We start from the raw sequence: 10678 nt of genomic DNA on the forward strand, positions 1-10678 counted from the left end.
GCCATCTGTGACACCTGTGCCATAGGTTTGCCACCACTGCCCTATACCATTTAGAATAGAAATAGGGAGTAGAATAGAAAATAGGGAATAGAATTAGAATTAGAGAATAGGGAATAGGGAATAGAATAGAAAATAGGGAATAGAATAGAATTAGGGAATAGGGGAATAGGGAATAGAATAATAATAGAAGAGAAGAGAATAATGAGAATAGAATAGAATAGAATAGAACAGAATAATGAGATGAGAATAGAATAGAATAGAATTATGGAATAGAAAGGGAATAGAATAGAATTAGAGATTAGGGAATAAGGAATAGGGAATAGAGTAGAATAGTATAGAATAGATGAATAGAACAGAATAGAATAGAATTAGGGAATAGGGAATAGAATAGAATTGGGGAATAGGGAATAGAATAATAATAGAATAGAATAGAATTAGGGAATAGAATTAGGGAATAGGGGAATAGGGAATAGAATAATAAGAGAATATAATAGAATTAGGGAATAGGGAATAGAATAGAATTAGGGAATAGGGGAATAGGGAATAGAAGAAGAGAAGAGAAGAGAAGAAGAGAATAATGAGAATAGAAGAGAACAGAATAATGAGATTAGAATAGAATAGAATAGAAGTTTGAAGACCCCTGCACTACGCTGCCCGCCTCTGTCACCTTCCTCAGCCTTGCAGACCAAAGTCAACGGGTTCAGGCAAGGGGAGAACGCAGCTGTTGACGGTAACCAAATCCGGGCGTCCCGCTCCGTGCTCTGCAGCTGGGGAACACGCCTTGTGGGCATGCCAAGCCACGGAACAAGCTTCACAGAGACGTGGCCCCGTTCGGGGGAAGCTGGCCTAGACTTGCCAGGCGTGGGAGAGTGACTACCGTCGACTGGCAGGCAGGCCAGGCCCACAGCCTGACCTGCTTTCCCGTCATGCCGTTTCCCAACACATCCCCTGGGCAAATGTGACATGTCAATCAATGAATCAATGGGAATAGAGATGGAAGGGACTCTGGAAGTCTTCTAGTCTGACCCGCGGCTCAAGCAGGAGACCCTATAGCATTTCAGACAGGTGGCTGTCCAGTCTCTTCTTAAAAACCTCCAGTGATGGAGCATCCACAATCTCTGGTGGCAAGCTGTTCCACTGGTTAATTGTCCTCCCCGTTAGGAAGTTTCTCCGTAATTCCAGGTTGCTTCTCTCTTTATTTTCCATCCATTGTTTCTTGTCCTGCCTTCTGGGGCTTTGGAAAATAAATTGACCCCCTCTTCTTTGGGGCAGCCCCTCAGATATTGGAAGGCTGCTGTCATGGTACACACACACACACACACACACACACACACACACCAGTCCTTCGTTTCTCTAGAATTGGCCATCCCCAATTCCTGCAACCGTTCTTGGCATGTTTAAACATCTTCCTTGCGCTTTTTCCAAAGTCAATAAATGTCAACAATTATGAATGTTCCTGAAAGGTGCTGAGACTTTAAAAAGAACAATAAAGCACCCCACATGCATACTTTGTCTTAGATCAGTGGTTCTCAACCTTTGTAATGCCGCGACCCCCCAACCGGTCGTAAGTCGAGGACTACTCAACCAGTCGTAAGTCGAGGACTACTCAACTGGTGCAGCACCGTTTGCAGAATGGGACTTTTGGCGGGCTCAGCAGGGCAGAGACAGCCTGGACAATTCCTATTGGCTTTGGAAAGCCAATAGAATTAGACTCTATTCAAGAGGGTCTCTTCTATTGGCTTTCAAAAGCCAATAGAATAAAAGGGAGGAGCACAGCTAAGGAAAAGGGGGGAAAAATGGCGGACGGCGTTGTTTAGCGACCCCCGTGCAATGGTCGTTCGACCCCAAATGGGGTCCTGACCCCCAGGTGGAGAACCACTGTCTTAGATGGAGACATTGGCACCCGAACGAGAGCCGCCAGCGAGACGGCTTTCAAGGCTTGGGCTACCCTGAATCTGAAGTCTCCTCCACAGCTAGCTGTAATCCCAGCTTATCTGACCCGCTTATCTTTAGACATTCGCACAGCCATTCACCGTGCCATCAGCGTGCCTCACGCTTTCCCCTGCAATAAAAACACGCTTTCTATGGGACGCCACCAGAATTTGCCTGCAAGGTTGGAATATCGAATTTTAGAGCGGCTGGCCTAAAAAAAAAAAAAAGACATTTTTTCCAGAACCCAGGTGGGCAAACAGAACTTGCCTTTGTCCAGAGCCACAAGGCCTTTTGCAACCATCGTGCAGAATATTTTTTTTTTTTTTTTAAAAAAAACCAGTAGCTTTGGGCACTGAAAAATGTGACTTAAGACTCATTTTTCACATTTAGGACTGTTGTTAGCATCCCTGTGGTCAAATGATCAAAACTCATCCGCTTGGCTTATAGTTATGACGGTCGCAGCGTCCCTGGGTCACGTGTGATCCCCCCCTTTTGCAACCTTCGGACAAGCAAAGTCAACGGAGGAACTTAACGGCTGTGTTACTAACTTTATCAGCGGCAATGATTCCACTTAACAACTTTGGCAAGGAAGGTGGTAAAATGGGGCCAAATTCACTTAACAAACGTCACACGGAAATCTGTGCTCGTTGAGGACTAGCTGCATTGGGAGCCCAGGGGGATGAAGGTGGAATTAAGCACACACTGCTGTTCGTCCTCCGAGCTGCGCCACGTTTGAGCAACGTCAGCTTCACCCGCCTGCTGAGAGAAGGGTGTAAACAACTGGCAGGCCAGCCCTTTGTAAAGACAGAAACAACTGGAAGCAACTTCAGGAAACTCCGTATTCTCCAGAGAGTGGGAGGAGAAAGTATGTGGTTAGAGACTTACTCAACGATTTGCAAAGCTGTAGCAGGAGTAGGGGCGGCCTCTCTAGGCTCCTCCTCACAAGCCAGCTCCGTATCTATCCTTGGGATTTATTTAATTTTGTTTATTAAATATTATTTTGCTGTCCATCTCCTCTGTAAGGGAGCTCTGGGCGGCTTTGAGCCGGTCCTTGACATACGGCAGGGATCCTCCAAGTCGGGCACTTTAAGACTTGTGGACTTCAACTCCCAGAATTCCCCAGCCAGCTATGCTGGCTGGGGAATTCTGGGAGTTGAAGTCCACAAGTCTTAAAGTGCCCGACTTGGAGGATCCCTGACATACGGGTCACAAACTGAGTCCCACATGTCTGTCGCTGCCTGAGACAGCCGTCAAGCGACTTTTGCCCCGTTGTACGACCTTTTTTTGCCACCGTTGTTAAGTGAATCGTGGCGGTTGTTAAGTTAGTAACCCGGCTGTCGAGTGTGTCTGGCTTCCCCAAAGAAAGCAGCCCAAGGGGATCACGTGAGCCCGGCAGACTGCGACCGTCATTCAATACGAGACGCTTGCCAAGGGTCTAAATCACGTGACCGTGGGGGGGGGGAGACACTGCAACGGTTGTTAAATGTGAAAAATGACCCTTTTTTCACTGCCATCCCTTTGAACGGTCACTAAATGTCGTACCCGTGCATTTGCAAATTCAATTTTTTTAAATTGTACAAAAACCGAAACTGAGAGACGAACGGCAGGGGGGACAGACCCCAAGCTTGCATTTCTCCACAAGGGCCAGGCTTTGGCCCACGGACACACCCGGCTGCAGACTCAACCTCCTTTGAGTTGTGCAGCCCAGCAGACCCTGGGAAAAGGGACGGGCCTTTTAAAAGGGTGAGCAATGCTACTCAGAGCTAGGAGCCAAGTCCCGCCACCGTTTGATGCTTCCACAAAGGAGCAGAAGTGATTCAGCTCCTACCTGGAGCCAAAAGCCGGACGTTGAAGGTCGTATGGAGAGGGGAAGGGCTGAGGAAGGCAACGTGGCACGTGCAAGGGGAAGGTCCCTCGTAGGGCCATCTGCTCTCTGTTTGGCCCCATTACTCTCACTTCTGATAATAATAGTGATAACGATGACAAGGATGACATGGGGAGGGACCTTGGAGGTCTTCTAGTCCAGCCCCCCGCTCAGGCAGGAAATCCTATAGTACCATTTTGGGCAAATGGCTGTCTAGTCTCTTCTTAAAAACTTCCAGTGTTGGAGCATTCACCGCTTCTGGAGGCAGGTGGTTCCACTGGTTAATTGTTCTCACTGTCAGGAAGTCTCTCCTTACTTCCAGGTTGCTTCTCTCCTTGATGAGTTTCCATCTTCTTCTCCTACCTTCAGGTCCTCTGGAGAATAGCTTGACTCCCTCTTCTTTGGGGCATCCCCTGAGATACTGGAATAATGCTATCCTGTCCCCCCTCGTCTTTCTTTTCATCAAACTGGACATCCCCAATTCCAGCAACCGTTCCTTGTATGTATTAGCCTCCAGTCCTCTCATCGTCTTTGTGTCTCTTCTCTGTACTCTTTCTAGAGTCTCAACATCTTTTTTACATCGTGGTGACCAAAACTGGATGCCGTATTCCAAGTGTGGCCTTACCAAGGCCTTGTAAAGTGGTATTAATGCTTCACGTGCTCTTGATTCTCTCCCTTCTTGCGGCATTAAAAGTGCTGAAGTGCCAGCTGGACTCTTTCTAACTCAGCGTGGGACCACCCCTCCTTTGAGGTGAGACCCCCAAAGCCTCCAGATAACAGATTCCCAGCCTCTGGAATGGTTCCAGGCTGGCCACTGGATTTCCCAACAGGATATACCCTAAAGCAGGGGCCCCTAGACCCCCTGGCCGTGGAGCACTACTGGGCCACAGCATGCCAGCAACCGGTCTGCACAAACAAGCCAAGCCCCATCCGCGGGAGACGGGCAGCACACGAAACCACGCACCCTCCGGTCCACGGAAAAACCTCTCTCCACGGGGAACTGGTGCCCCTAAGGTTGGGGACCTCTGCCATGCTGGCTCAGGAATTCTGGGAGTTGAAGTCCACGAGTCATGAGGGGGCCATAGTTCCCCCATGCTGGCTGAGGAATTCTGGGAGTTGAAGTCCACGACTCATAAAAGAGCCAAGGTTGCCTACCCCTGCCTTAAAGTCTATTTATTTGTTGTTGTTTTTTAAAGACTATTTGTTTGGGGTTTTTTCTTAAGGCTGCCTACTCACCTGGGCTAGTTTAAATCTCAAATCCTGCTTGCACGGTTCTGCCCACCCTCTCCTTCTTTCTAGTATGACCATAAACTGCTTAGAAAGGTCAAATTTACTTAACAACAACAAAGAACAATTCCAGCTTGTTTCCTCTAAGACACCCCCCCCCCCCGAGTTTAACCATGGTTAATTTGGAACAAGCTAATCCTCAAACCGGTCTTGAGGCTGTCTTGCTTCAGGTAAATGGTTCAGACACACAGGAACGTCATATATATATATATATATATATATATATATATATATATATATATATATATATATATATATATATATATATATATGTTTTCTGAGGTTTTCTGTATGTAGGTCTTTGGTTATTCGGGGTTTTCTCCCGCGTCAAATTGGAAGTGTCTTGGTGACGTTTTTGACGAAGTCCCATTTGTCATCTTCAGGCTGGTGTTTTCAGCTTCGTGCTTCTAGGAGCAATCTCCTGCTCGTTCAGGAGACAAGGAGAGAAGGGAGGTGCAACGCACACCGAAGGCCAAAGCATGTTGCGGCTTGTGATGCTTCTTTAGAAGCTTCTTTGAAATGGTTCCCCCCCTCCCCAGCTTCTAACAGCCTCCTCCTCCTCTTCCTCCTTACTCACTGCACCTTCCTTTCCTCTTTCAGCTGCTGCATTAAGACCCCACTGATTCAGCAAAAATCACAAGCCCTTTTCTAGACACCGATCCAGCACAAGCAAGCTTTGTTGAGCTCAGAGGCTCAACACGATTTGGGTTTTATACATATGCAAATGAAAACAAAATCTTACACACACACAAGACAGCTGGCTCACAAGCCACCATGCTGTAGGATTGCTCACCCAGACCGTGATCTGAAACACGGCCTTCTCGGTTGAAACCCAATTCCCAGTAAATAAGCCAAGGGGTGTTTCTTTGGCAGGCAAAAGCGTTCTGCTTTTAACACGTATCAGATTGTCACACAAGTTGTGTGTCAAACCCTTCACCTGGTCTGCTGCTTTACTCATAGCCAGACACCGACAGAGGACGGAGCTGCTGGCCCAGCTCAGCAACGGAGGGTTATCAGCCTGGGGATGGCTGTTGTAATACTACGGGTTGTCCGTGACGTACGACAATTAAGCCCAGGTCGTTAAGTGAGACATTTGTTAAGTGAGTTTTGCCTTGTGTCACAACTGAGCTTGCCACAGCTACGAAGTGAAGTGGGTGCTTCCCCATTGGCTTTGCTTGTCAGGTCGCAAAAGAGGATCACGTGGTCCCAGGACGCTGCAACCCGTCATAAATGTGAGCCAGTTGCCAAGCGTCCGAATTGTGGTCACGTGACCCCGGGAAGGGTGCGACGGTCGTTGAGTGTGAAAAACGGTCATAACTTTGAATGGTGACTAAACAAACTCTACAATCCCTTCACTGCTTAGTGAGGCGTTCGTTTCTCCATCCCAAAAAATCTCAGAATGTATTTTTATTATTAGAGTGGCGTTCCTTATTATCATCGACTAAGGACAGGGATAGGCAACCTGGGCTTTTACGACTGGTGGACTTCAACTCCCAGAATTCCTGAGCCAGCAGGGCTCAGCTTGGAAACCTCTCCCCTTCCCCTCAGCATGGCTGGCTCAGGAATTCTGGGAGTTGAAGTCCAGGAGTCATGAGGTGGCCATAGTTCCCTCATGTTGGCTCAGGAATTCTGGGAGTTGAAGTCCACAAGTCATGAAGGGGCCAAGGCTGCCTACCCCTGGTCTAGGAGGCTCACCGTTTAAGACTTAGGACAGGACTAGGCAACCTTGGCTCTTTTATGATTGAAGGACTTCAACTCCCAGAATTCCTGAGCCAGCCTGGCTCAGCTTGGAAACCTCTCCCTTTTTCCTCAGCGTGGCTGGCTCAGGAATTCTGGGAGTTGAAGTCCACGAGTCGTAAAAGAGCCAAGGTTGCCTACCTCTGAACTCCCAGAATTCCTGAGCCAGCCTGGCTCAGCTTGGAAACCTCTCCCTTTCCCCTCAGCATGGCTGGCTGAGGAATTCTGGGAGTTGAAGTCCACCAGTCATGAAGGGGTCAAAGTTTCCCTCATGCTGGCTCAGGAATTCTGGGAGTTGAAGTCCACGAGTCGTAAAAGAGCCGAGGTTGCCTACCCCTGGACTAAGAGGCGGACGCCTTTTGCTGAATTGACAGAAAAACCAAGAAAGGATGCAAACAGCTCTCTTTATGGTTTGCCTTAAAAAAACAACAACCCCAAAACTCTTGAAAACCCCATCATTTCCACACCTCCTGGGATGTTCTCCTGCACAAACCAGATTTGAGCAGGAGCCCGAAGGATTAACCAGGTTGAAAGCATCTGGGACCCCCCCCCCAAATTGTTTGCACAGGCTCTCTCCCCAGATGTCAAAAAGGAGGCTGAAAAACAATAAATACCCATCAGCCTAATTGTGCAGTGAATTTTAACTTCCTGCAATGTTTTTCTTTCGCCCTTCAAAACCCAGAAGTCGCTATTTTTTTTCCACACCTTCCCCCCCCCCTTTTGTTTTTCTCTGGATAAGCCCAGGAATGGCTGACACTCCCGAAACCTGTCAGACAGACACACTAACTTTCCTCAGGGGCCTCTCCTGTGCAAGCTCAACAAAATACAAGTTTTTCTGGTTTGGCAGGCATTCAGAGGACCTTTAGCACCAATCTCTAATTGGACACGAGGGTCCCTCCCAAAGATGCATCCAAATTTGCACCTGCCACTACACCTCAACTCAGTCTGTGGATGGGGGTTTCCCGCTGAAGTCAATCTAGCACAGTGTTTCTCAACCTTGACAAGTTTAAGGCATGTGGACTTCAACTCCCAGAATTCCACAGCCAGCATTGCTGGCTGTGGAATTCTGGGAGTTGAAGTCCACATGCCTTAAACTTGTCAAGGTTGAGAAACACTGATCTAGCAGGTGATAGGCCTGAGCACACGCTAGACGTCCAGCGTTTCCTGTGGGAGGCGCAAGCGAATCACGTTTTCTGAGCTTGGCTGTTGTCTTTGCAGACGTTTCATTACCCAACTAGGTAACAACATCTAGAAGGCAGTCATATTTGTGAAGTGAAAGAGAAGGTCTAATACGGTTCTTTTCACATAACAGGACTGTTGCTTTAATGGTTTTTCGGTGGACGAAGCCGCCTGTCGTTTTGTTTAGTGAAGACCAGCTCTTGCTGCATGGAAAGTCTGACTAGAATGCTAGAATGCAAATGTTTGGTTAAAGCCATGGCTGCTTTTTGAAAGGGGTTTGTTTATATTTATGTACCAAAAGGTGTCTCACATGCCTACGTGGGGGGGAGGGGGGAAGAGGGGGATAACGGCTGTGGGGTCCTTGGTTCCCTCTGAGTTGGGTTGTTTCCTTGCAGACGTTTCATGACCTAACTAGGTAATAGCATCAGTGCTAGAAGGGGGAGGGGTTTGTGGAGAGGAGGAGGAGGATGATAACTGTGAGGTCCTTGATGCGCTCTGAGCTGGGTGGTTTCGTTGCAGACATTTCATGACCCAACTAGGTAACAGCATCAGGGCTAGAAGGAAATGGGGTTTGAGAAGAGGAGGAGGAGCAGGAGCAGGACGACTGTGAGGTCCTTGGTGCTCTCTGAGCTGGGTGGTTTTGTTGCAGACATTTCATGACCCAACTAGGTAATATCATCAGTGCTAGAAGGAAATGGGGTTTGAGAAGAAGAGGAAGAGGAGGAGAAGGGGGAGGACTGTGGGGTCCTTGGTGCTCTCTGAGCTGGGTGGTTCCCTTGCAGACGTTTCATCACCCAACTAAGTAACATCATCAGTGCTACGAGGGAGTGGCATTCTTCCCTCAAAGTACAAAATACAGCAACTCCAGCCAGCTGCGGATGACCAAAAGACTGAACCTTTTGCCCTTCCCAACCTATATAATGGAACCTTCATCCTTCAGAAGCCATCAGAACACCTGGCTTGTAGAGCCAGTCTTTGCAACCCAGGCCCAACCTCGGGCTTCAGGTACAAGCCAGACAAGAGCACCACTCAGAAGGGCCCCACAAGCAGCTCTTGGCAGGAAAGTTGCCCCAAAGGCTACAAAACAGGCCAGCCAAACCAAGATAGGTCAAAGTCAACTCCCGCCAGTCCTGCTTCCCGCAGGGACTGCCCGACTTACATCACCTCATTCGGTAGAAAAACGACGGTCCGTATGACTAACATACATCCATGTTTGCTTTCTGCATTTGCTTTTTCTTTCCCCAAATCCAGCCAACAACAGGCAAACGTTGGAGAGGAGTCTACTCAACATGCATTATATTCCCCCCAGAGCAGAGGTGGCCAACCTTGGCCCCTTTATGACTTGTGGACTTCAACTCCCAGAATTCCTCAGCCAGGCACGCGTGCCTGGCTGAGGAGTTCTGGGAATTGAAGTCCACAAGTCATAAAGGGGCCAAGGTTGGCCACCTCTGTCCAAGAAGGAAAGGAAAGGCAGGCAAGTGCCCAGAACTGCATTTCTCAACCTCAGGGACTCCCAGAATTCCCCAGCCCAGCCTGCTTTAAGGTGGGTGGACTCCAGCTCCCAGAATCCCCACACCCAGCCGGCTAGGAAATTCTGGGAGCTGGAATCCACCCACATTTAAAACATATTGTCTGGAGAATTCTGGGACTCGGGGCCCAGCCACTTCCAACCAAGATTAGTGGGGAATTCTGGGAGATGGCCTGCACCCGCCATGAAGGATGCTAACAAGAGATTCTGGGAGTTGGAGTCCAACTATCTCAAAGCAGGTTGAGTGGGCGATTCTGGGAGCTGGAGTCTCCCCATCTTAAAGCAGGCTAACTGAGGAATTCTAGGGCTTGGTGTCCACCCATCTCAAAGCAGGTTGGGTGGGGGATTCTGGGAGCTGGAATACAGCCATTTCAAAGCAGGTTGAGTGGGGGATTCTGGGAGCTGGAGTCCCAGCAGGCTGGATGGGGGTTTCTGGGAGCTGGAGTCCAACTATCTCAAAGCAGGTTGGGCAGGGGATTCTGGGAGCTAGAGTCCAACTATCTCAAAGCAGGTTGAGTGGGGGATTCTGGGAGCTGGAGTCCCAGCAGGCTGGATGGGGGATTCTGGGAGCTGGAGTCCAACTATCTCAAAGCAGGTTGAGTGGGGGATTCTGGGAGCTGGAGTCCCAGCAGGCTAGATGGGGGATTCTGGGAGCTGGAGTCCAACTATCTCAAAGCAGGTTGAGTGGGGGATTCTGGGAGCTGGAGTCCCAGCAGGCTGGATGGGGGATTCTGGGAGCTGGAGTCCACCCCTCTCCAAGCAGGCTGGGCTGGGACCTCTGGGACTTGGAGTCCGCCCCCCTTCCAGCAGACAGAGACCTCTGACCCAGAGCAGGGCCAGCACAGGCAGCGAGGCCCCTCCTCGTTGGGCGCTGGGCCGGCAAAGAGGGCCGTCGGCGGGCCCGGGGCGCGCGGAGGGGCCCAGGCGGGAGGTGGACCGGCCGCCCTCCCAGACGCGGGGCCGCAGCTCCCCACGCGGGGCGCAGACGCGTGTCCCTAGCGACTCCCTCCCTCCCCGCCGCTCGCCCGCTCGCTCCTACCTGCCGTGGGCCCCGCGGGGCCTCCGCCGCTGCGCGTTGCCCGCCCGCCCGCTGGGCCGCCTCAGCCCGACTCGCCCGCTCGCGCTCCCTCGGCCCCGGCCCCGCCTCCCGC

The 10678-nt window shown here is 50.0% G+C and overlaps 1 protein-coding gene across 1 annotated transcript in view; it reads right to left on the minus strand.

The window, feature by feature from the left end:
• The window catches only part of PAIP2B (poly(A) binding protein interacting protein 2B), a 43284-nt gene extending 32606 nt beyond the window's left edge, over positions 1 to 10678 (minus strand). The window contains exon 1 of the mRNA XM_039333819.1: positions 10567 to 10678. The gene's annotated coding sequence lies outside the window, so the exon portion shown is untranslated. The remainder of the gene's footprint in view (positions 1 to 10566) is intronic.

Source organism: Crotalus tigris, unplaced genomic scaffold (genome assembly GCF_016545835.1).
Source record: "Crotalus tigris isolate CLP2741 ecotype Arizona unplaced genomic scaffold, ASM1654583v1 scf7180000024513.1755786, whole genome shotgun sequence".
Lineage (NCBI taxonomy): Eukaryota > Metazoa > Chordata > Lepidosauria > Squamata > Viperidae > Crotalus > Crotalus tigris.